The sequence below is a fragment of the Aegilops tauschii genome, chromosome 2, assembly GCF_002575655.3.
Source record: "Aegilops tauschii subsp. strangulata cultivar AL8/78 chromosome 2, Aet v6.0, whole genome shotgun sequence".
Lineage (NCBI taxonomy): Eukaryota > Viridiplantae > Streptophyta > Magnoliopsida > Poales > Poaceae > Aegilops > Aegilops tauschii.
The window spans coordinates 104,442,861-104,470,761 of record NC_053036.3 but is presented as its reverse complement, the minus strand read 5'-3'; positions in this window follow the sequence as shown (position 1 = coordinate 104,470,761).

The following is a 27,901-nucleotide window of genomic DNA, read 5'->3' as shown; positions in this document are numbered from 1 at the left end:
TAGATACAGGCAGGAGTCGATATACTAATCTTGGACATGATGCCTATATAATGATCATTGTGTCGGTGTAGAAAAGTAGGGGCCTTTTTTGTACTCCTTTACTTGTGCACGGGCAGTCGTAGCCACGCCTGCGGCCATGCTTGGCGGGGCAGAGGAAGGAAAGATACAAGGCTGCCAAGGCAGCGTTCAAACCAGAAGCATGGAGAGCGAAAGGACAAGATGGCTTTCCCCCGGCCACACCCTTGCCGGGGCAGCCTACACGGCCCCGGCAAGAGCCTTGCCGGGGTAATTTGCCCAACACCAGCAAGGCCACCACCCTTGAGCCTGAGAGTTCCGACACCATCGACAAGGTCGGGACCAAGGCGCGGGGACGCTTGCGTGGTAGCATGCAGATCTTTGTGAAGACCAAAGGCCTGCAAGCCTAGATGAGAACCAGAAAACAAAGACCTCTGGCAAGATCTTGCCGGGGACGACCGTAGACCCCCGGCAAGACCCTTCCCGGGGACGCCCACGAGATCCCGGCAAGGGCCCTGTGAGGCTGAGGCCAGGCCCGCACCTGCCAGAGTTTCATAGCCCCGCGCCCGCTCCGACGTGGCGGCCAGCCCGCCAACTAGGCGAGCGCCTGCGTGGCAGCATGCAGCTTCTAGGCCAACTAGCCAAGCACCTGCATGGTGGCATGAAGATCTTCGTGAAGACCCTGCCACCGCCCCAGCTCAGCAGCCAGCCAGCGTGGCGCCGCATGCCTCGTAGCTTGGACACGCGTCAAAGCAAGGCGAGGCGGCGACGGACGGGACGAGCTTCCTTGTCATCCCCGATAAAGCGAGAGGGCACGTCGTCAGCGCAATAAATGTGTTTGTCCTACGATGTCAGGCGATAGACTTGTACACTATACATACTTTCCACCTCCTGTGTGCCACTGTGGCAACCCCTTTGACATATAAAAGGAGGCCCAAGGAGTACTGAGGAAGGATTCAGACTTTTTGGTCTGGGCATGCATCGCATGTAGTTCAAGAGCTCAAGAACACTAAATACACACAAAGCAGGACTAGGGTTTTACGCATCGTTCGCGGCCCGAACCTGGGTAAAAATCCCCCCGTGTTGATCTTCTAGACCCGCTCTTTGCGCAGCTCCACACCCCACCAACTCTAGAAGGGACTCCCCGAGGGATCCCATACATGTCGTTCCTAAGCCCCGACATCTTTCGCGCGCCAGGTAGGGGGCGCGGAGGCTGTGAAAAATCAGGTTTTGAAGTCAACTCATCGACTCCTTCGTCGCGATGGCTCCCAAGAAGAAGGCGATCACGGCGATCGACTTGTCTGGGGAGGAACCACCCGTCCTAGCGCGGGCGGGCGACGGAGCGGTCGCGGATGGTGGCGGAGGCGTGGCCCGTGAGCATGCACGACACTCTGGCAATCGGAGCCAGGCGAGTGGCGTCGTGCATGCCCGAGACGATGAGCCGCACGCCGCTGGGCCCGGGGGCGGGACCGTGTTGCCCACGGGCGGTGCGGCGACCTCCTGGACGACCCAACCGGCACCCGCACCGCGACCTTCCCAGGCCGCGTGTGACGAGCAACGCCGCAACACCGTTGCCTCCGGACACCGCCGCGGGAAGAGCCCTTTGCGTCACTCTCAAGATGCACCAGGCCAGCATTCGCGCCCAGACGCTGGCGGAAACGGCGCACGACAGCGAGACCGTGATAGAGCTCCTTCTAACATGTTTCGAAGTCGGAGCGCATCACGGTCCACACAACTTTCGCCGCCACCCACGTTAGCGGAAGCGTTAGCATGCGTGCAACTACTCCTCGACTTCCCTCCAGCAGCGGAGAAGCTCAACGAGTGGAGGGCCACCATTCGAAGCCTCATCAGCTTCGCCAACAAAGATGAGCCGCGCCTAGTGGGACCCTCGCGCCGGCGTTCTGTCGAGCCAGTGCATGCCTGCGGTGGGAGGACCGGAGATGCTGCGACCACGGTGCACTCTCCTCCCCCACGGCCGCGACATTAGCCGCTGGCTCGCCGGGCCGACGGCCGCGACAATGTTTCTACGGCGTCGTCCGACCCATGAGCCCGTTGCGACCAACGTCAAGTCCTTCGGGAGCAAGCTCAGGAAGACGCTCGGACCACTATCGAGCAGCGGCGGGACGTGCGCCATCAGTCAGATAGGCGTGCGGGACCCACTATGGACCGCCCAACGCCGGGGGGTGCCGGTGACCTACCTTACGAGGTGGGTTCTCCAGCCTTTACCCGTGAGCTGCGACAGTTCCTGTGGCCCACCCACCGCACGTTCAAGCCTGAGGTCGAAGAAAAATACAATGGCAAGACTCACCCGACGGAGTTTCTCAGCATCTACACCATGGCGATGCTAGCTGTCGGGGCTCGCAAAGATAAGGTGCTTGCCAATTATTTCCCGTTTGCACTTAAGCCCAACGTTATGTCATGGTTGATGCACCTGCCAGTGGATTCCGTCTCTTCTTGGTCGGATCTGTGCCACGAGTTTGTTGGCGCCTTTACTGGAGGCCACCAAGCTCCTGGCTAGGGGAGTGACTTGCATGTCATCCCCCAAAAGGACGGTCAGTCCCTGCGCAAGTACATACAAAGGTTCAACCGTGTGCAGTACAACATCCCGGATGTTCACCCTGCCGTTGTCATCAGCGCATTCCATCAGAATGTGCGCAACCGTAAGATGCGCGAGGAGCTGGCGATGAACAAGTTTAAGGATGTAGTCGAGATGGATCTTCTGGCCGATAGGTGCGCTCGGGCTGAAGAAGGAAGGAAGTACCCCGGCAAATATGCCGGCGCGGAAACCGAGTCCACAGACGAAGACGCCGTCGCCCCGGCAAAGAAGGGCCGACGCTGCAACAGGAAGCGTAAGGGCAAGACCGTCCTTGCCGTTGAGGGATCCGGCGACCCCGGCGCCGCTGATACGTCTCCAGCGTATCTATAATTTTTGATTGTTCCATGCTATTATATTATCCATCTTGGATGTTCTATATGCATTTATATGCTATTTTATATCATTTTTTGGACTAACCTATTAACCTAGAGCCCAGTGCCAGTTTCTGTTTTTTTCTTGTTTTTGAGTTTTACAGAAAAGGAATACCAAACGGAGTCCAATTGACCTGCCAATTTTAGTGGATTTTTTATGGACCAAAAGAAGCCCCCGAAGTAAAAGAGTTGGGCCAGAAGAATGCCGAGCCATCCACGAGGGTGGAGGGCACGCCCCCCTGACTTGTTCCCGACGCCAAAAATGCCCATAAATACAGAAACCCCCGAAAAGAAACCTAGATCGGGAGTTCCGCCGCCGCAAGCCTGTGTAGCCACCAAAAACCAATCGGGACCCGGTTCCAGCACCTTGCCGGAGGGGGTATCCATCACCGGTGGCCATCTTCATCATCCCGGTGCTCTCCATGATGAGGAGGGAGTAGTTTACCCTCGGGGCTGAGGGTATGTACCAGTAGCTATGTGTTTGATCTCTCTCTCTCTCTCTCTCTCTCTCTCGTGTTCTTGATTTGGCACGATATTGATGTACCGCGAGATTTGCTACTATAGTTGGATCTTATGATGTTTCTCCCCCTCTACCTTCTTGTAATGTATTGAGTTTTCCCTTTGAAGTTATCTTATCGAATTGAATCTTTAAGGATTTGAGAACACTTGATGTATGTCTTGCGTGGGATACCCGTGGTGACAATGGGGTATTCTATTGATTCACTTGATGTATGTTTTGGTGATCAACTTGTGGGTTCCGTGAGCTTGGGAATCTATGCATAGGGGTTGGCACACGTTTTCGTCTTGACTCTCCGGTAGAAACTTTGGGGCACTCTTTGAAGTTCTTTGTGTTGGTTGAATAGATGAATCGGAGATTGTGTGATGCATATCGTATAATCATACCCACGGGTACTTGACGTGACATTGGAGTATCTAGGTGACATTAGGGTTTTGGTTGATGTGTGTCTTAAGGTGTTATTTTACTACGAACTCTAGGGCTGTTTGTGACACTTATAGGAATAGCCCAATGGATTGATTGGAAAGAATAACTTTGAGGTGGTTTCGTACCCTACAATAATCTCTTCGTTTGTTCTCCGCTCTTGGAGTGACTCTTTGTTGCATGTTGAGGGATTGTTATATGATCTAATTATGTTATCCTTGTTGAGAGAACTTGCACTAGTGAAAGTATGAACCCTAGGCCTTGTTTCGAAGCATTGCAATACCATTTTTGCTCACTTTTATCATTAGTTACCTTGCTGTTTTTATATTTTCAGATTACAAAAACCTATATCTACCTCCATATTGCACTTGTATCACCATGTCTTCGCCGAACTAGTGCACCTATACGATTTGCCATTGTATTGGGTGTGTTGGGGACACAAGAGACTCTTTGTTATTTAGTTGCAGGGTTGTTTGAGAGAGACCATCTTCATCCTACTCCTCCCACGAATTGATAAACCTTAGGTCATCCACTTGAGGGAAATTTTCTACTGTCCGACAAACCTCTGCACTAGGAGGCCCAACAATTTCTACAAGAAGAAGGTTGCGTAGTAGACATCAAGCTCTTTTCTGGCGCCATTGCCGGGGAGGTGAGTGCTTGAAGGTATATCTTTAGATCTTGCAATTGAATCTTTTAGTTTCTTGTTTTATCACTAGTTAGCCTATAAAAGAAAGCTACAAAAAAATGGAATTGAGGTTTCCACATATGCTTCATCTTTTTAATGTCTTTCATGCAAATAAGGATTCCAATAATTGTGCCAAAGTGTTAGAAGAAGAATGCAATAAAATGTTTGGCACTAGATCTTTGAAAGATGAGCATCATTGCAATGTTGTTAGTATGAACTCTTTGAATATCCATAGTACTAAGGATGATTGCACTAGTCATGATAAACATGTATCTTATAAGCATGTCAACTTTTGTGGAGTGCATAGTGTTTGCAAGTACACACCAAATAGGGAAGATAGATTTTGCAAGAGGCATAAGTATTTATAAACTAAATGGTTGCAAGAGAGGCTAGATGCTTGTGCTGAAGAATTTAATATTTTTAGCCATGCTTGTGAACTTTGCAATGAACATGGTCATTTAAATCTCCGATGCAAATTATTTCATGATTGAATCGTGTCCAAAAATTGTGATGACTTGATTTCCCTAATGCATCATAATGAACTTAGTTTGCTTATGGGATATGAAGAAATGAAATGCATAACTAAGGGCATTCCAGAATATAACCTTGAGAGATTTCTTGCTTTTGATCTAGCGGAAATTTATATGTATTGTGCGGTGAATTGCATTGAAAATCCTTATATTCCCAATTACATAAAAGACAAGGAAACAAATATAAGATGAAGAGAATACTAATGAAAGGGAAGAGATTTCCCAATATCCTCCTATTATTTCTTATGATGAATCAGGTAACGAGGAGGAGCCTTCTATTCAACCAAGGATCTCCAAAAAGAGGATTAAACCCATACTTAATGTGAAGAAGAAAAACAAAAGATGGAGAAGCAATGGTAAAAAGGTATCCCTCCCAAATGATGTTGCTCCTATTACTCATTGTGATGATGATAATTGCTATACTATTGGTGCTATCCATACTATTAATGATGAGAGTGATTATGCTTATGATATGAAAAGGCCCAAGCTTGGGGATGCTATGTTTGATGAGAATGACATGTTTGAGAATTTATTGGCTGCAATTAATGTTTGTCCCAAGCTTGGGGATGCTATGTTTAATGAAGAAGATATTTTTAGTCTCGCAAGTTTTGATGAGCAAATTTATTATGATGATAGCATGCCTCCTATTTATGATGATTATATTGATGAAAGTGGGTTTGGAAGAGTGTAAACTTTAGGAAGTAATGATCCCACTATTTTGGAGGATGTTGAATCTTATTGTGATAATTAAAAAAGTGGATTTGGAGATGTCATGACTTTTTAGTAATGATTCCACTATCTTGGAAGAGGTTTCAATTGATTATGTTGAGAACAAAGTTGCAACTTATGATGATTATTGTGATGATACTTATGTTATAAAAAGTAGTGATGATTATATTTACAAAACTTGTCATGATTATGATTACCCTTTTTTCTGAACATTACTCTTTTAATGTGGAAACAATTTATAGTATTCGAGTTTCTTATGATACTCCCACTATTCCAAATGAGAAGAATTTTGCTTATGTGGAGAGTAGTAAAGTTTCTATGCGTGGAGATCATGAAAATAATGCTTTATGTGATGCTTATATTATTGAATTCATTCATGATGCTACTGAAAATTATTATGAGGGAGGAATATATGCTTGTAGGAATTGCAATAATATCAAGTTTCCTCTCTATGTGCTTAAAATCTTGAAGGTTTGCTTGTTTTCCCTTCCTATGCTAGTTGATTTTTGCTCCCATGAATTATTTGCTCAAAAAATCCCTATGCATAGGAAGTGGGTTAGGCTTAAATGTGTTAGTCATATTCTTCATGATGCTCCCATTATGTTTCAATTCTTATCTTTTATGTGAGCATCATTGAAATCATTATGCCTAGCTAAAAAGGCATTAAAGAAAAGCGCTTGTTGGGAGATGACCCAATATTTACCCTTACTGTTTTTGTGTGTCCACATGATTAATATACTGTATTAATCATGTTTTATAGCTTTTGTTTCAATAAAGTGCCAAGTAAAGCCTTTAGGATAGCTTGTGGTGATAGTTGTGTTGATCATGCTGAAAATCAGAAACTTTTGCGCTCAGTAAATAATTTCCAGAATCTTATTGAAACGTGATTTTGACCTGATTCTTTTTCGTATGGATTGGTGAACAAATTGCTCAGGTGTAAATAATTAATTTCAGAATTTTTGGAGTTACAGAAGTATTTGAGAGTAACAGATTACTACAGACTGTTCTGTTTTTGACAGATTCTGTTTTCATTGTGTTGTTTGCTTATTTTGATGAATCTATGAGTAGTATCGGAGGGTATGAACCATAGAGAAGTTGGAATACAGTAAATACAACACCAATAAGAATTTAGAATGAGTTCACAACAGTACCTAAGTGGTGGTTTATTTTCTTATACAAACAGAGCTTACGAGTTTTCTGTTGAGTTTTGTGTTGTGAAGTTTTTAAGTTTTGGGTAAAGATTCGATGGACTATGGAATAAGGAGTGGCAAGAGCATAAGATTGGGGATGCCCAAGGCACCCCAAGGTAATATTCAAGGACAACTAAGGGAGTCCTGGAATAAGGGGTCCTCGGGCGTCCGGCCTGTTATCCATGGGCCGGACTAATGGGCTGTGAAGACATGAAGACCGAAGATTGTACCCATGTCCGGATTGGACTCTACTTGGCGTGGAAGGCAAGCTTGGCAACCGACTATGTAGATTCCCTTTGGTGTAACCGACTCCATGTAACCCTAGATCTCTCCGGTGTCTATATAAACCGGAGAGAGTAGTCCGGATAGAGATACACATTACCATAGTCATACAGGCTAGACTTCTAGGGTTTAGCCATCACGATCTTGTGGTAGATCAACTCTTGTAATACTCATATTCGTCAAGATCAATCAAGCAGGAAGTAGGGTATTACCTCCATAGAGAGGGCCCGGACCTGGGTAAACATCGTGTCCCCCGTCTCCTGTTACCATCGATCCTAGACGCACAATTCGGGACCCCCTACCTGAGATCCGCCGGTTTTGACACCGACATTGGTGCTTTCATTGAGAGTTCCACCCGTCGCTTGATGGCTCGCCTTGTTATCAAGGATAATATCGTCTCTGGAGGAGCCCTGGCCCCAGGCCAAACCCTGCGGCTGGGCGGCTTCGTCATGACCGCCAGTTAGGCCCTTAAGCCGACGATGACCTCTCAAGTCATCAAAAATTGCCTCCGCGTTGATCCCGAATACTCCGCTCGGATGGATCCAACGGAGTTATCGTCGTTGAACAAACTCCTGGATTGCATGGCCGCCTTGGGGGTCGCTACAGACTACGATCGGGTTGGGCTAAAACCCGACCAGAGAGAAATTAAAACTCCGCCGATCACCCACCAGATAGCGGTAGTCGAGGAGCGGAACAACTCTTCTGCTATATTGAAGACGAACTATGTTCGGATCTCCGGCAGAAAGGCATGTCTCGTCCTCCGAACATAGAGTCGGACGATGAGCCTAAAAAATCAGCCAATATCCCGGAGCCCGAACTGTCAGGTCCGGTTGATCTTCAAACTCCGGATCCAAAATCGGGTCAGGGTTCGGATTTAATTCCACCCACCCACCCGGACATAGACGCTCTCATGAGCATCAGACAACAGTCTCAGGAAACGGTCCACCACTTCTGGGCCAGATTCCTCCTTGTCAAAGATAAGGTAAAGGATTGCCGCGACAAAGACGTGATAACAGCATTTTGCAGCAACTGCGCGGACGAAGGTATCCTTAACGCCATCAATCGCCGCCGCATACTAAAGTTCGCTGACTTAGCAACTATCGTACGAAAGTACAACGCGATGGAAAGTGCCTGGAAAACTCAGGCTGCTTGCGGGGAACCGTCGGTCCCAACTCAACTCCCCTTACAGGCGAAGAGGACACACCCCCGTGGCACGCCCAGCCCAACAGTCAAAAAACATAAACCCATTACGCTGCACGGCACCGTTCTGGAGGGATGGCTCAATGGCCCATGCAAAATACACACGACGCCAGATACCGTGGCAACCCACAGCCTTAGAGCATGTTGGATACTTCGACAGGTAGCCAAGAGCGGCGAGGACATCCTTATCAAGGACACCCCAGAATGGCACCCTCTAGAAAACGACGACACAAGAGTATTGACGGTCTTCGAGACATTCGCTTCAAACAATAAGCGTAAAAGGGCACTGCGCGATCTCGTCGAAGTCTGCCAGGTCACCGCAATTGACCCCTGGAACGACACGACCATAACCTTTAATGCCAGTGACGAACCTAAATACAGAACAGTCCGAGCGCCAGCCGCATTAGTCCTCAGTCCCATCATGGACGGTTTTCGACTTACAAAAGTCCTCATGGACGGCGGCAGCGGAATAAACCTCATTTACGAGGACACGCTCCATAACATAGAAATAGATAGGAGCCGCATCGAGAAAAGCAGCACAACCTTTCGAGGTATCATTCCCAGTCGGGAAGCGCGGTGTGCGGGAAAAATTACACTTGATGTGGTATTCGGCACGCCAGAGAATTATTGGTCCGAAGAAATAACTTTCGAGGTGGCCCCTTTCAACAGTGGATATCACGCCCTGTTAGGGCGAGAGGCCTTCATGCGCTTTCAAGCTGTACCTCATTATGGGTATATGAAGCTAAAAATGCCCGGGCCTAATGGAATAATCACCCTCGTCAGCGATCCGGATATAGCACTCCGCGCCGAGAACAAATCCGCATCCCTGGCCCTCGAGGCATTATCTGAGGCCCTTGCGGCCGAAGAATTAACCGCACTATGCTCCACTGTTGATAGGGACGATGTGATCTTGGACAAACGACCCAAATCCACTTCCTTCAAGCCAGCAGAAGAAATAGTCAAATTTCAGGTCCATCCAACAGACCCGAAGAAGACAACATCTATCGGAGCGCAACTCTGCCCCACAGTCGATCCCGCACTACGAGACTTCTTGCGCGAAAACTGGGATATATTCGCCTGGCACCCCTCGGATATGCCAGGAATCCCGCGCGAGTTGGCTGAACACAGCCTCAACATACTGAAGGGATACAAGCCGGTCAAGCAAACACTGCGGTGCTTTTCCGAACCCAAACGACAAGCTATGGGGGAAGAGCTGGCCAAACTCATTGAGGCCGGATTCATTAGAGATATTAAACATCCGGACTGGCTGGCAAACGTGGTAATGGTACCAAAGAAGGATAAATCCTGGCGCCTGTGCATCGATTTCCGAGACCTTAACAAGGCTTTCCCTAAGGATTCCTTCCCGCTCCCTCGCATTGATCAAATCATTGACGCTACCGCAGGACACGACTCGCTGTGCTTCCCTGATGCATATTCCGGATACCATCAAATCAAAATGAAGGAGTCCGATCAAGCCGCAACAACATTCATTACGCCATACAGGCCGTTTTGCTTCAATACCATGCCTTTTGGGCTCAAGAATGCCGGCACCACCTACCAGCGTATGATCCAAACATGCCTCGAGAAACAGATCGGCTAGACAGTGGAGGCTTATGTGGGCGACGTCGTCATCAAAATCAGACACGTCGAGACACTAATAGACGATTTGCGTCTCACGTTCGACAACCACCGCACATACGACATCAAGCTTAACCCGGAAAAATGCATCTTCGGCGAACCAGCCAGAAAACTACTGGGCTTCATCGTTTCCAACAGAGGAATTGAAGCAAATCCAGCCAAAATCCAAGCTCTGTCACAATTGGCTACCCCAACCGAACTTAAACAGGTCCAAAAACTCGCTGGGTGCGTGGCAGCTTTAAGCCGCTTTATCTCCAGGTTGGGGGAAAAGGTGCTGCCAATTTATCGCCTTCTATGGCGCACCGATAACTTTGAGTGGACAGATGCGGCGACGGCCGGACTAGAAGAAATAAAAGCCCTTCTGGCAAGCAACCCAATCCTGGCCGCGCCAAACATTGGCGAACCAATGCTCCTATATATATCGGCAACACACCAGGTGGTGAGCGCCGTACTCGTCGTCGAGTGAGAACAGGACGGACACAAATTTCCGCTCCAAAAGCCGGTATACTACGTATCCACCGTCCTCACACCATGCAAATCCCGGTACCCTCACTATCAAAAGATAGCATATGCAGTCTTCATGGCATCTCGAAAGTTACGACACTACTTCCAAGAGTGTTCGATCACGGTGGCTTCTGAAGTGCCCCTCAATGATATAATAAACAACAGGGATGCCACGGGCCGGATTGCCAAATGGGCCATTGAGCTCCTTCCATTCTACATCACGTACAAAGCACGTCGAGCCATTAAATGCCAAGTACTGGCTGACTTTGTCGCCGAATGGACAGAGGCCGAACTCCCTAAAGAGTACGGCGTGTATTCCAACCGGGTTATGCATTTCTATGGCTCCAAAATGTTGGCGGGGCTAGGAGCGGGCGTCGTATTAACGTCCCCCACGGGAGATATCTTCCAGTATGTACTCCAAATATTATACACAGACTCCAACAACGCAGCCGAATACGAGGTCTTACTACATGGCCTTCGGATGGTCGTATCAATGGGCATACAACGCCTGGAGGTGCGCGGGGACTCAAACCTCGCAATATCCCAAATTAATGGAGACTTTGATGCCAAAGATCCAAAGATGGCAGCTTATCGCAACGCCGTCTTAAAGATGTCGGCTCGGTACGAGGGGCTCGAATTTCATCACATCGCCCGCGAAAGTAATCAGGCGGTAGACGTCCTTGCTCGCATCGGCGCTAAGCGCGACCCTGTCCCACCTAACATCTTCCTCGAGAGGCTCTTCAAGCCATCCGTGGTGTGGCAAGGGGGAGACAGCAACAACAGTCCCGTCCCGAACACAAACATAGATGGCGAACACGCTGATATCATCGGAGGCTCAGCCACCAAAATAACACCATCGGCCCACCTTATCATGGCAGTCATTGCCCCGTGGACCGAACCATTCTTGGCCTACCTTAATAGGAAGGAGCTCCCAGAAGATCAGAACGAGGCTCGCCGCATTGTCCGGCGCTCGAAGGCCTATAAAGTTCACGAAGGAGAGCTCTTCAAGAAAAGTACTACTGGAGTCCTTCAAAGGTGTATCTCCGAGGAGGGGCGGCAACTTTTTGCAGAAATTCACGCCGGTCTCGGTGGGCAACACGCCGTAGCCCGGGCACTTGTCAGCAAGGCCTTCCATACATGATTTTATTGGCCTACGGTCTGAGCGGACGCAAAGGACCTCGTCCAGCGCTACGTTGGATGCAAACTCTTTGCCAACCAAAGCCACATGCCCACAACCGCCCTACAAACAATCCCCATTACATGGCCCTTTGCGGTCTGGGGCTTGGACATGGTTGGACCCCTTAAAGGGGGAAGCCATAAGAAAAAAATATCTGCTGGTCATGGTGGATAAATTCACCAAGTGGATAGAGGCTAGACCAGTTAAAACAGCCGAGTCCGGACCGGTGATTGCATTTATGTCCGATGTGGTGCACCGTTATGGTGTCCCGCACAGCATCATCACCGACAACGGTTCCAATTTCATAGCTGATGAGGTGAAAACCTAGTGTGCTAATCTAGGCATTAAGCTCGATTACGCCTCTGTCTACCACTCGCAAACAAACGGTCAAGTCGAACGAGCCAATGGTCTTATTATGAGTGGCATCAAACCCAGGCTAGTGCGGTCTTTGAAAGAATCAGACAAGCACTGGGTCAAGGAGATCGACTCCGTCCTCTGGGGGACTGCGGACCACGCCCAACCGTACTACCAGATACACACCTTTCTTCATGTTGTACGGTGCAGAGGCTGTATTGCCCTGCGATATTATACATGACTCACCTCGAGTGCGTATGTACGAAGAGAAAGAGGCCGAGTTGGATCAGCAGGACAGCTAGATGCCCTGGAGGAGGAGCGCGACATCGCCAAAGCTCGTTCCGCATTTTATCAATAGCAGGCTCGAAGATATCAAAGCAGAGAAGTACGGGCCAAGACATACAATGTTGGCGAACTCGTTCTACGCTTGTCGGAGAAGAAAAAGGACAAACTCAAGCCCAAATGGGAGGGTCCCTTCATAATTGACGAAGTTCTTACCGGAGGAGCGTACCGTCTTCATGATGCATCAGACAATCGCATAGAGCCAAACCCCTGGAACGTGGCCAGACTCTGAAGGTTCTATGCCTAGCGCCGAACTCTTTGTTAGTCTCCTTCTCCCCTGTAGTTTCCATTACTTTTTCTCTCTTTTACACCTTTTTCGCTTTAAAGCTCTCCTATGGCTTGGCCGAACACTGCTGGCGTACACATCTTTACATATGTACGCCCATTATGCCTGGGGGCTTCTTGTACAGGAGCTTTTCATTATTCACTGAGCATCAAGCTCTTCACATATGAGTTTTTCCATATGTACCTTTTCTTCGCCATTATATGCATCGATATGACTTAATTTTTTGCCAAGCTGGGTTGCCTGGCTCCTGTGCTTATGCCCTACGTTCCCGTTAGTTCGACTAGGGCATAAAGGGAGCACCTCTGTGATTGTTACTATCGGGTCATCCGGATGTGTACCTCAGACTGGGTGAAGCCGAAAGCTAGCGTTCTTAAGGGAATATTCGGTTGGTAAATTAAAGATGTTTTTTGCACTCGCCCCATTATGTGTTAGGAATCGTAGCATAATTTAAAATTTTCCTACGCTCACCAAGATGCATCTATGGAGTCTACTAGCAACGAGGGGAAAGGAGTGCATCTACATACCCTTGTAGATCGCGAGCGGAAGCATTTCAATGAACGTGGATGACGGAGTCGTACTCGCCGTGATCCAAATCACCGATGACCGAGTGCCGAACGGACGGCACCTCCGCGTTCAACACACGTACGGTGCAGCGACGTCTCCTCCTGCTTGATCCAGCAAGGGGGGAGGAGAGGTTGATGGAGATCCAACAGCACGGCGGCGTGGTGGTGGATGTAGCGGGTCTCCGGCAGGGCTTCGCCAAGCTTCTGCGAGAGAGAGAGAGGTGTTGCAGGGGGGAGGGAGGCGCCCAAGGCTGTAGGTTGCTGCCCTCCCTCCCCCCTTTATATAGGCCCCCTTGGGAGGGGGGGCCGGCCAAAACCCATCTAGGGTTGGGGGGCGGCGGCCAAGGGGTGGAAAGGGGTGCCTTGCCCCCCAAGGCAAGGGGGAAGCTCCCCCCCCAGGGTTCCCGACCCTAGGCGCATGGGGGGAGGCCCAAGGGGGGCGCCCCAGCCCACTAAGGGCTGGTTCCCTTCCACTTTCAGCCCACGGGGCCCTCCAGGACAAGTGGCCCCACCCGGTGGATCCCCGGGACCCTTCCGGTGGTCCCGGTACAATACCGGCAACCCCCGAAACTTTCCCGGTGGCCGAAACTTGACTTCCTATATATAATTCTTCACCTCCGGACCATTCCGGAACCTCTCGTGATGTCCGGGATCTCATCCGGGACTCCGAACAACTTTCAGGTTTCCGCATACATATATCTCTATAACCCTAGCATCACCGGACCTTAAGTGTGTAGACCCTACGGGTTCGGGAGACATGCAGACATGACCGAGATGCCTCTCCGGTCAATAACCAACAGCGGGATCTGGATACCCATGTTGGCTCCCACATGTTCCACGATGATCTCATCGGATGAACCACGGTGTCGAGGATTCAATCAATCCGTATGCAGTTCCCTTTGTCAATCGGTATGTTACTTGCCCGAGATTCGATCGTCGGTATCCCAATACCTTGTTCAATCTTGTTACCGGCAACTCTCTTTACTCGTACCGCAATGCATGATCCCGTGACTAACGCCTTAGTCACATTGAGCTCATTATGATGATGTATTACCGAGTGGGCCGAGAGATACCTCTCCGTCACAGGGAGTGACAAATCCCAGTCTCGATCCGTGCCAACCCAACAGACACTTTCGGAGATACCCGTAATGCACCTTTATAGTCACCCAGTTACGTTGTGACGTTTGGCACACCCAAAGCACTCCTACGGTATCCGGGAGTTGCACGATCTCATGGTCTAAGGAAAAGATACTTGACATTGGAAAAGCTCTAGCAAACGAAACTACACGATCTTTTATGCTATGCTTAGGATTGGGTCTTGTCCATCACATCATTCTCCTAATGATGTGATCCCGTTATCAATGACATCCAATGTCCATAGTCAGGAAACCATGACTATCTGTTGATCAACGAGCTAGTCAACTAGAGGCTTAGTAGGGACACTTTGTGGTCTATGTATTCACACATGTATTACGATTTCCGGACAATACAATTATAGCATGAACAATAGACGATTATCATGAACAAAGAAATATAATAATAACCTTTTATTATTGCCTCTAGGGCATATTTCCAACATTATGAACCCCCAGAAGTCAAACATGCTGTGATTTTTCCATCATAGTCCGGACATGCACATAGATGCATGCATACCCAAGGAAAGGAACCCTTAAAGGAACTATTCTCTCTGGAAGATGTTTCTTACAATCTTAATGTAATATAACATAACAAGCCGGATACTTGTCTGTTCAAGCAACTATGACCCCTACGCCTGGTTTCCGTGCATACCCGGTCTACTCGGCTGTTCTGGTATTCAGAAACACTTCGCACCTTCGAGTCGAGAGGTTGAAGCGAAAAGGTCTGCCATGACAAGCGTTTTACAATTCAGCTAGAGTCACAGATATAAAGGAAAGTACATAGTCACTTGGACTCAAAAACTTCCTCCTCTATGCCGTCCAGCAGGCTGTCTAACTTACAATCCTGCTGAGAATACTTGGCGGCTATTTCTACTTGACCATATACTAAACTAACGGGAATTTCTTCCCCATCTGACCCTAGCGGTCCGACCCGGGCCATGTGATTCGGATCCAGCTTGGTATATCGTGTTTTTACCATGGCCCAGGCCTCTCGCGCACCCTCTCGGCAGGCCGATATCTTCCATAGTCGGATACGCCGCCGCGCTCCCTCGAACAGCTCTACAAGCTGCTCCATACTCCCTGGAGGGGAGTCGGATGGCCATAAGGCCTTGGCTACACTCCGCATTGCCTGCCGAGCTTGCTCGTGCACTTGCGACAACCCTTGCAGAAGATCACTTGATGATCCGGACACCTCCTCTTCGGGACTGCCCGTCAGCATACCTACAACCATAGCTATGTCAACTACTTTTACCTCCAAACTGTTCTAAGGTTAATTCGGCCACGTACCGAATATGCCGCCTCGCGCCTTTTGTTCTCCTTCACGGAGTCGGCTAGCTAGGCTCGTACATCTTTCAGTTCTTCGCCCAGTTTGGTGTTTGAATCTTGGAGTTTGTTTTTCTCCTCCCTGACTTTGGTCAGGACGCGCTCGCCTGCAGCATGTTGTCTCTTCGCCTCTCTTTCGCTCGTCTGCGCGGCCTTCAGTTCCTCTTCCAGTTGGTCCGATGACCCTGTTAAGTGACAAGCAACAGTTTTAATATAGCTGGTGTATCATTTTTTGTTTCTCGATGGAGGGAAATATTACTAGAGGACGCCTTCTTGGACTTCTCCAATTCGGCGGTCACTGAGTTTAATTGCGTCCGGCACTTTTCTAGCTCTTGGGCTAGCACGTTGTTTTTCTCCGACAGAGCCTAGTTATGCAGCGATCCTCAAATCAGTTGTCCCAACTACTTTAAGTCTCGGGGGCTACTGGCATACGGTTATTATACCGAGACACAACAAACTTACCTACACATCTTTTAAATGCTGCTTTGTGGCTCTGCTATGCCCATCTCGAGCAGCTCGAATGTATGCATCAGCCGAGCTGAAGGCATTAAACGCCTCTTCTGAAAAGTGGGGGTCTCGTAAAATGGCCCTCCGGTGCCGATGATTCATGGCGCTCTCCACTTCTGAGTTGGTGACGGACATATTTTCCGAGCCCTCGGGCGAGGGACACTCTGGCGTCACTCCCATATCGGCCCCCGTCCCCGCGGCTGAGACTGGATCCTGGCTGTTGGGAGTATTACTGACTGGACCCACGGACACAGTCCGGCGGACTCTTTTCCTGATACAGGACAAACATGAAAGTCACGGTTGGACGCGACTATTAAAACGTATTTGCAAACCCATACCTCTTTAACGAGGGCCCGGCCGTGTCTTCGTTTGCCTTCCTCTTCGGAGGCTTACCCGGTGCGGGAGCTGCTCTCTTTGGATTCGCTCCTGGAGTAGCACGGTATGTACAACGCCTCCCCTTCGAAGCACGAGACAGTGCGGTGGGTGAGTCGGAACGAGGCAACCCTTTCGGGGGAGATGTCTCCTGACTACTTACGTGTGAAGCGGCGAGAAGACCAGGATAATTGGCGATGATGGGCACTTCGGTGCCGTCATAGCTTGCCTGATAAAACACGCCATTCTCGAGCACCACGGATATATCCGGATCCTCTTCGAACCCAGGGTCAAGGTCCCGATTGTGGTCCTTGGGCTGCGGGGCGGGGCTATAAAGCCCCTCGGAAGTCTTTCGCCAGTGCTGTTATAAATGGACGGATTAATATTTCAGTAAACGAAGCTTAGGGAGTGGAATGGATGGAGCAAATAAAAATTGGGAACTTACCCAGCTAGGAGGATTGTACATGGAATATCCTTCTCTATGTGTGATGCGCAGGAACTCCTCTTCCTCGCCCTTGAACAGTTCGGCCAATATTTTGGCTAAGGCGGTAGGGGTGTCCGGACCTTTCCTACCGCAGCGAGAGGCGTCATATTCCCCATTATAATTCCACATGGGAAGTCCTCTGTATTGGAGTGGCTGAACTCCCCGTACTATGGAGGTCGCCATCACTTCGACTATCGTGTACCCGGATTGAGCAAGCGTCCTGATCTTGCTCAGGAGTTGGCGAACTTCCGCACTATCTTCCTCCTCAAGGCTTCGAGGAACACTCGCAAACTCGGGGAGACCTCTCCAGACTGGATCTGGAAGTACGACGTCATCAATATAGAACCACTCAGAGGTCCACTCTTCGGAAGCTTTCTTCGGTGTGCCGGATAGGTATCCGGTCTCAGCAACACGCCATATTTTGGCCCCGCCCACTTCAAATATCGATCCCTCGTGGTTGCGCGGGACAAGACAAAATAACCTTCTCCATAGATCAAAGTGGGCCTCACAACCCAGGAATAGTTCGCATAAAGCGACATAACCCGCAATGTGCAGGATGGAGGCTGGGGTAAAATTGTGCAGCTGGAGGCCATAATACTCAGAAGCCCTCGAAGGAATGGGTGAATTGGAAATCCCACGCCCCTCAGCAAATGGGGACGAAGCACACTCGTTCTTCCGCAGACGGATTGGGGAAATCCTTCGCCTGGGTTTTGCCGTTGAAAGAGGCCAATCCCGCTCGAACAGGGACGAGATCTGCAGGAGGGAGAAATCCCTGCGTTTGCAGCTTCTCCAATTGGCTGTGGGATACAGAGCACCTCTCCCACTCGCCCCTCTCTAGGTTGGAACGGGAAGAGGAGCAGGGAATGTTGGCCATGTTGGAATGGTCTCTCCTGGCAGTCTCTGAGGATTTTCTCCGCGTGGTGCCGAATGGATTTGAGATCCAATCTCTTTAAATAGACGCTCTTTCTTGCATGGCTAGGGTGTTATTTGAAAAAATACCCTGACCGTCCGCATTCGCCCGACACGTGGAAGCTGAAGTCATGGTTACACAAAAGCCGAGGGGTGTGGCATTGAATTATAAGCCGAATACATTACCTGGAATCCGTCGGAGGAGGAACCCGCCTTGCAATGCCGAAGACAATCTGCGCGTAGAACATCTTGTCATTGAGGCCTGGTTCGGGGGCTACTGAGGGAGTCCTGGATTAAGGGGTCCTCGGGTGTCCGGCCTGTTAGCCATGGGCCGGACTGATGGGTTGTGAGGATACGAAGACCAAAGACTGCACCCGTGTCCGGATGGGACTCTCCTTGGCGTGGAAGGCAAGCTTGGCGGCCAAATATGTAGATTCCTTTCTTTGTAGCCGACCTTGTGTAACCCTAGATCCTCCCGGTGTCTATATAAACTGGAGGAGTTAGTCCAAAAACAGATATACTCATTACCATAGTCATACATGCTAGACTTCTAGGGTTTAGCCAACACGATCTCGTGGTAGATCAACTCTTGTAATACTCATATTCATCAAGATCAATCAAGCAGGAAGTAGGGTATTACCTCCATAGAGAGGGCCCGAACCTGGCTAAACATCGTGTCCCTTGTCTCCTGGTACCATCGACCTTAGACGCATAGTTCGGCCCGAGATCCGCCGGTTTTGACACCGATAGTGGGTGGGACGTAAAATTCCCTACTCTCAGCCCCTGGTCCGGGCTGGGCATAGTTTGGACATTGCTCCTCCATAATGACAAGGGACTGCATTAAGTCCAGGGCCTCGCTTAAAGGCGAGGTTTGGTCCGAGAGAAGAGAGCCCGTGGAGCACAGCGAGAGGGAGACTCCTTGGCAGAACTCACACGATGCTGACTCCGAAGATTCGAAGCCAGTGTCCGGAGACGGGTTCGGCTTCAAGATGGTTGCCAGCGACACCTCTTCCGCTGGCTCTCCCACAATGGGCCTCGTGGCCGCAGATAGTCCGGCGAGATCAGGGAGCCCGTCTTCGGACCCGGTGATACGCTCCAGATCTAAGGCCAGAGCGGAGGTTGGGGGCGCGAATCCTTGGAAGATCAAGTCTCCTCGGATATCAGCGACATGGTTCAGATTTCCAAAACTAATCTGGTAACCTGGGGCGTAGCTGTCGATTTGCTCTAGACGGCCAAGCAAGTTGGCCTGCAATGCAAAGCCGCCGAACACAAAGATCTGGCCAGGAAGGAAAACCTTTCCCAGGGCATCATTGTTGTAGATGATTGATGGATCCATCGAACCTTCTGATGACGATGCAGCGGAACTCTCAATGAAAGCCCCAATGTCGGTGTCAAAACCGGCGGATCTCGGGTAGGGGGTCCCGAACTTTGTGTCTAGGGTCGATGGTAACAGGAGACAGGGGACACGATGTTTACCCAGGTTGCGCCCTCTCTATGGAGGTAATACCCTACTTCCCGATTGATTGATCTTGATGAATATGAGTATTACAAGAGTTGATCTACCACGAGACCCTAATGGCTAAAACCCTAGAAGTCTAGCATGTATGATTATGATTGCCTCTATGGACTAACCCCTTCGGTTTATATAGACACCGGAGGAGACTAGGGTTGTACAAAGTCGGTTACAGAGAAAGGAATCTTCATATCCGAACGCCAAGCTTGCCATCCATGCCAAGGAGAGTCCTATGCGGACACGGGAGAGAGTCTTCTGTCTTGTATCTTCACGACCTTTTAGTCCGGCCCATTAATCCAGGACTCCCTCAGTGACCACAACCCCGGAGCCCCCTCCCGTGGGGGTAGGGCGCGCCTAGAGGGCTTGTGGACTCCTCGTCCACTTCCTGGCCCAGCTCTTGTGCTTTGGGGATCTCTTTTGGTCCATAAAAAATCATTGTAAATTTTCAACCCATTCCGAGAACTTTTATTTCTACACAAAAAATGACACCATGGTAGTTCTCCTGAAAACAGTGTCAGTCTAGGTTAGTTATAATCAAATCGTACCAAAACCATATAATTTTTTTGTAAACATGGCATGAATACTTCATAAATCATAGATGCGTTGGAGACGTATCAGCATCCCCAAGCTTAATTCCTGCTCGTCCTCGAGTAGGTAAATGATAAAAGAAAGAATTTATGAAGTGTGAATGCTACCTAGCATATTTATCAATGTAATCTTCTTTATTGTGGCATGAATGTTCAGATCCATAAGATTCAAAACAAAAGTTTAATATTGACATAAAAACAATAATACTTCAAGCATACTAATAAAGCAATCATGTCTCACTGGTATGCGTGGGTCCTAAACAAACGGTTTTTAACCCCTTTCCGCGACGACATTTGGAACCGTCGCCAAGTGAGTGTGGGCGATAGGGGGGTCCTTCCCATACGACCCAGAAACCGTTGGGGATATGCCCTCCTGGCACACTCGTTTGGCAAAATGAGGTCGTGTGCGACTGGCAAGCGCTCAAATACGGAAATATGTACAGTAGAGCCAAAAATACAATTATATGGCAAAATTGTTTCCGGTCACAAGTACATCCCACACAGTCAGTCCCCGCTAAACGTTTCCGTTCCTATGTACATCTCACATAGTCGCTCCAAGGAAAACGTTTTCGTTCACACGTACATCACACACAATTTTTCCCGTTAAATCGTTTGCGTTATTGAATGTATCACACACGGTCCGTAGAAGAAACTATGTGGCAAATGCTGTCCATCACACACAGTTATTATGTGGTAAAGGTTTGCGCAAGGTGGCCTAACGCAAACAGTTTTCAAGAGAAATTCGTGTGTGATTGTTCATTGATCCAACACGGTTTATTCCTAGAAACTATGTGCGTTGCCTGAGGTCATCACCCACGGTATTTTTTTCAAGAACCGTTTGCAATAGCAAAACCCAATTAGCAGGCTAATTCGCCATTAGCAAGCTAATTATCCGATTAATCATAATCCATGTATTAATCTAATTGACATTTCATATTAGGCACACAATATATTTCATTTCCATATTAAGGAAGCAGAATTTCATAATTGAAATACACCAGAGTACAACATGATATGGCTTCAGCACTTAGATACCCCATTACACAACTGCACCAGCAGCAAGTTCCACATGCAACATGTAGAACATTTCGAAATTAGCATCATAGACAGTATATAGACAGATGCATCTCATCTGGAAAACTGCTGAACCGGAAGGCGAATATTGAGCCTTCATTCATGTTGAAGGTCTTTGCAACTTTAGGCCAGTGCCTGTGGATGATTGACCATCCGTCCTTTGTCCTCTTCAGGAACACTTCAATATTGAACCATAGGTGTTGTATGAAAAAATTCCTCGCCTCCTGACCATAGAGGTGGTTTGAGAGGTAATCATTAGTGAACTGCTTTGGAAAGGCCTGAAAAAAGGGATGTGCATAAATATCTTCTCTATATTGGAAATGGGGCAAAGGAATAAAAAAAGGCAAGGTATAATAGTTAGTACCATCTTGTAGTGAACTGATGTCTTCTTCATTGTGCAGACAAAGATCTTGTTGTTTTTTGTCGCTAATTTCTTTATCCTAACAATCTTTCTGAGTTTCTTGATTTGATTGATATTCATGGACAACTCATTTCCCCATATGCAAAAAGGGTCGAACAGTGGGTCAAAACCTCTGACAGCAGGACCTACATGTGCAAGACCAAATCGTTAAAAACCAAAATATTAGAATGGTTCCTGCAATTGCACAATAATGTGTTATTAGACAATGGACCATGCACGTGCTAACCTCGATTGTAAACCCCAGTGCTTCCCATTGTTTCCCTGCAACACATCTAAGGTAGTTAGTTATCAGGTTAAGTAAGGGCTCGCATGCTATCAGTAAAATATGTTGATGAAAAATAAGCACATTGCAGATTCATCAGATTAATTCAAGCCACATAGAAAACCCATTTACCCAAACCAAGCATGATTAAGAACTAGGAAATATAGCACTTGTATATGTTTCTCATGTATTAAGTGCAGCCAAATTCGATTTATTCCTCACACGCACAACAATACAAAATTCTACCCACGACAATTGGACATCGCATTGCAGAATTGAACCAAGCAGTTAACTAAACACCACAACAAATGAACCAAACATTAACTGAACACCACATTGCATAATATAACATACTCCTAATAGAAGATCAGAGAGTTAACCAAACAGCTAACTACAGCCAATTGTAGCAATTGTACTTGTTTCTCATGTATTTACTACAGCCAAATTCAATTATTCCTCACATGGTATACAATAACAGAACGCACTCAAAATTTTGTAAAGATAAATTCGATTTATTTCTCACATGGAAGACAATACAAAATTGCAGCCTGAAGAATTGAACATCACATTTGCAGAATTGAAACAAACAGTTAACTAAAGACGACAACTAATTAACAAAACAGTTAATAAGTGAGCACCACACTGCACGACATATAGAACATATACACTAGAGCAACAAATTGCATGGTAAAATTAGATAGCACAATTCACTAGAATTTGTGAAGGAAAGGCATGAGTAGCACACGCAATGGGTAAATGATAATCCCCAAGTGCAGGGAATCATCATAGCAATTCCCAAAGGTGGAAGTGACAAGTATGGAGTGTCGAACTCACAAGGAGCTAAAGGTAAGATCAATATTCTCTCACGTCCTATCTGCCACTGATATGACTCTACGTACACCGAAAGTTTGCTTCCAACTAGAAACGAGAAATAAAACTATGTTGTGGGTATGAAGAGGATAACTTTGCATGATATCGGAGAGCTAAAACATAAAAGTAGGTGATATTATCATAAAGTTAGAATATATTACTAAATATTATAAATAGCGAGTGTGGAATAATGATGGATCGGTGTGCGGAATTGTCCTAGGCAATTGTTAACAAGACCGGTAGTCGTCATTGCAATTTCATATGAGGGAGAGGCATAAGCTAACATACTTTCTCTTCTTGGATCATATGAACTTATGATTGGAACTCTAGCAAGCATCCGCAAGTACTAAAGATCATTAAGGTAAAACCCAACAATAGCATTAAAGCATCAAGTACCCTTTATCCCATATGCCACAACCCCCTTACTCGGGTTTATGCTTCTGTCACTCAAGCAACCCACTATAAGCGAATCATGAACGTATTGCAACACCCTACAGCGGGAATCCCTCACGCTTGCGTGACACGGAGGGCACAATAGGACAGCACCGAAATAAAACATACAACTTGTACCAATCTAGATCATCAATCAACCCAAAGACAAAGGATATCTACTCAAAACATCATAGGATGGCAACACATTGGATCATAGTATGTGGCATAAAGCACCATGTTCAAGTAGGGATTACAACGGAGTGCGGGAGAGTGGAGCATGTAAAATAGATGAGGATGGTGATGATGATGGTGATGTTGATGAAGACGATCACCGCAGCGATGATTCCCCTCCCGATGGCACTCCGACGCCACTGAGAGAGAGGAGGAGAGGTTCTCCCCCTTGTGCTTCCTCCTCCATGGCCTCCCCCTGGATGGGGAGAGGTTCTCCCTCTGGTCCTTGGCCTTCATGGCGATGATGGCCCCTCCGAGATCCTCCTCCATGGCCTTCAGTGATGATGGCCCCCTCCGGCAGGGTGCCAGAGAGGGCCTAGATTGATTTCTCATGGCTATAGAGGCTTGCGGCGGCGTAACTTCCGATCTACGTTATTTCCCGAAGGTTTCTATATTTATAGGAGAAGTTGGCGTTGATTTGATGTCAGGGGGACCCTCGGGAGTCCACGAGGCAGGGGGCGCGCCCCCCAACATCGTGGGGCCCACGGGACTCCCCTCCGGTAGATTTTTGCTCCAGTATTTTTCATATTTTCCAGAAAAATTCTCCGTTGATTTTCATCACATTCCGAGAACTTTTATTTCTGCACAAAAACAACACCACGGTAGTTCTGCTGAAAACAACGTCAGTCCGGGTTAGCTCTAATCAAATCATACCAAAATCATATAAAACTATTGTAAACAGGGAATGAATACTTCATAAATTAATATAGACTAACCAAGAATCAACTAGCATAGGAAGGCAAAACAAGTATAACTTCAAAACTTTAAGCACATAGAGAGGAAACTTGATATTATTGCAACTCCTACAAGCATATATTCCTCCCTCATAATATTTTTCAGTAGCATGATGAATGAATACAACAATATAACCATCACATAAAGCATTCTTTTCATGATCTACAAGCATAGAATTTTTTTCTACTCTCCACATAAGCAAAATTCTTCTCATTCGGAATAGCGGGATCACTAGTTCCTAAAGTTGACACTCTTCCAAACCCGCTTTAGATGATAGTATTATTCATGCTCAAAAAGATATAAGTGAAGTTCATGGAGCATTCTATAATTAATATATACTAACCAATATCCAAGCTCAAAATATATAAGTGAAGCACACGAAGCATTCTATAAAACCATACTCAAAAGATTTAAGTGAAGCGCAAAGAGCATTCTACAAGGTCCTACTCAAAAGATATAAGTGAGGCACATGGATCATTCTATAAATCGATGAAGAGATATCTCATACTAGCAGGGTTCTTAAAGAAAAAGGAAAACACAAGGGACACAAATCATGCGAACAAAACAAAAACCGAGGTATACCGATATTTGTTGAAGAAGAAAGATGGGATGCCAACCGGGGCATCCCCAAGCTTAGATGCTTGAGTATCCTTTGAAATATTTACTTGGGGTGCCTTGGGCATCCCCAAGCTTGAAATCTTGCCTCTCTTTATTCTTCTCATATTGATAGCTCCTCGATCTTTGAACACTTCATCAACACAAAACTTTAACAAAAACTTTGTGAGATCCGTTTGTATACTAGAGCAAATCACTACCTTTAGGTACTGTTGCAAACTCATTCCAATTTCATATTAGCACTTTATATACTGTATTACAACTTCACCATGGTTCCTACCCCCCGATACTACCCATAGATTCATCAAAATAAGCGAACAACTCATAGAAAACAGAATCTGTCAAAAACAGGACAGTCTGTAGTAATCTGGAAGTTTAGTAAACTTCTGTAACTCCAAAAATTATGAAATAAATTTTAGAATATGAAAATTTTGTACAGAAGTAATGTGCAAAAAGTTTCAGACCCATTTGACTTTCCAGTAAAAAATGTAAAATCACGTGCTACAGCCAAAGTTTCTGTTTTTCTTCTGCACATAGTAAACAAGCAATCTAATCATCCTAAAACCAAAGCTTGGCACATTATTTTTATAATACAAAGGATATACACAAGGGGATAATTATTTACAGAGAAACTTCCATGAAAAATTCTACATTGTTTCCGTGAGCATGAACACAAGTGCTCAAGGTTGACCCTCACTTCTTCAATGCATAACTTTCCAATCACTTCTCTTTTTGAAAAACTTTTTAGGCATGAGAGGCAAGATTTTTTTTGTATTTTCATTCTTTAAAAAAATTGTATATTTCACCCACAACTAAACATAAACAAAAAGGAAAAACCAAATCTACTTAGTGAAGAAAGCAAACAAGCACACACGAGAATATCAACCCCATGCTATTGCTCCCCGGCAACGGCGCTAGAAAAGAGCTTGATAATCCCCAAGTGCAAGGAATCATCATAGCAATTTCCAAAGGTGGAAGTGAGAAGTATGGAGTGTCGAACCCACAAGGAGCTAAAGGTAAGATAAATATTCTCTCAAGTCCTATCTGCCCCTGATACGACTCTACGTACACCGAACGTTTGCTTCCAACTAGAAACGAGAAATAAAACTATGTTGTGGGTATGAAGAGGATAACTTTGCATGATATCGGAGAGCTAAAACATAAAAGTAGGTGATGTTATCATAAAGTTAGAATATATTACTAAATATTATAAATAGCGAGTGTGGAATAATGATGGATCGGTGTGGGGAATTTTCCTAGGCAATTGTTAACAAGACCGGTAGTCGTCATTGCAATTTCATATGAGGGAGAGGCATAAGCTAACATACATTCTCTTCTTGGATCATATGCACTGATGATTGGAACTCTAGCAAGCATCCACAACTACTAAAGATCATTAAGGTAAAACCCAACCATAGCATTAAAGCATCAAGTCCCCTTTATCCCATACGCCACAACCCCCTTACTCGGGTTTATGCTTCTGTCACTCAAGCAACCCACTATAAGCGAATCATGAACGTATTGCAACACCCTACAGCGGGAATCCCTCACGCTTGCGCGACACGGAGGGCACAATAGGACAGCACCAAAATAAAACATACAACTCGTACCAATCTAGATCATCAATCAACCCAAAGGGAAAGGATATCTACTCAAAACATCATAGGATGGCAACACATCATTGGATCATAATATGTGGCATAAAGCACCATGTTCAAGTAGGGATTACAGCAGGGTGCGGGAGAGTGGACCGCATAAAATAGATGAGGATGGTGATGTTGATGAAGACGATCACCGCGGCGATGATTCCCCTCCCGATGGCACTCCGGCACCACCGAGAGAGAGGAGGAGAGGTTCTCCCCCTTGTGCTTCCTCCCCCATGGCCTCCCCCTGGATGGGGAGAGGTTCTCCCTCTGGTCCTTGGCCTTCATGGCGATGATGGCCCCTTTGAGACCTTCCTCCATGGCCTCCAGTCATGATGGCCCCCTCCGGCAGAGTGCCAGAGAGGGCCTAGATTGATTTCTCGTGGCTACAGAGGCTTGCGGCGGCGGAACTTCCGATCTAGGTTATTTCCCGAAGGTTTCTATATTTATAGGAGAAGTTTGCGTTAATTTCACGTCAGGGGGACCCTCGGGTAGTCCACGAGGGAGGGGTCGCGCCCCCACCCTCGTGGGGCCCACGGGACTCCCCTCCGGTAGATTTTTGCTCTAGTATTTTCCATATTTTCCAGAAAAAATCTCCGTTGATTTTCATCACATTCCGAGAACTTTTATTTCTGCACAAAAACAACACCACGGCAGTTCTGCTGAAAACAGCGTCAGTCCGGGTTAGTTCTAATCAAATCGTACCAAAATCATATAAAACAATTGTAAACATGGCATGAATACTTTATAAATCATATAAAACTAAGAAAAATGGCAAGGTGCTCCTTCAAGATCTGGGGGTCGACACGAATGGCAGCCATCGCGACCTCATCCGCACGTGCGGCCGCGATTTGCTTCTCCGCTGCCAAATGCTCCTTGAGGTCCTGGCTATACTACGTGCACCATGGCTTAGGCCGGCGCTTATTTGGTGGAGGGGTTGGTGATTTGGGTGGAAGGTGTCGTGCCCGCGCCGGCAGTTGGGGCATGTGGGATGTGGAAGAAGGAGGAGGATGGGGGTCGGGTGTGGATTACCTGCCTGGATAGAGGAGGCCGAGCAGCGTGAAGGAGGGTCGCCGGCGAGGAGGCGGCAGCGCTGCAAGCATGGAGTGAAGGTTTCAACTTGGAAAGGAAGGCGGAAAGAGGGGAAATGTGGCTTTTGGTAAGGGGGAGGGGGCGGGGAGGTAGATATTTCCGCGGAAGCCGAAAGTTTGGAATCGCTTCAGCCAAAAAACTGGCGCGCGCAAAGTGTCATCAGACACGGTCCCTTATTCAGAACTGTGTATGATATGTGGACATCACAAACGATTCAGATAGCTTAACCCGTGTGTGATGAGTTTGAAAGTCAAAATTTGTGGTTCGAATTTCCATGGTTACAGTGGTCATCC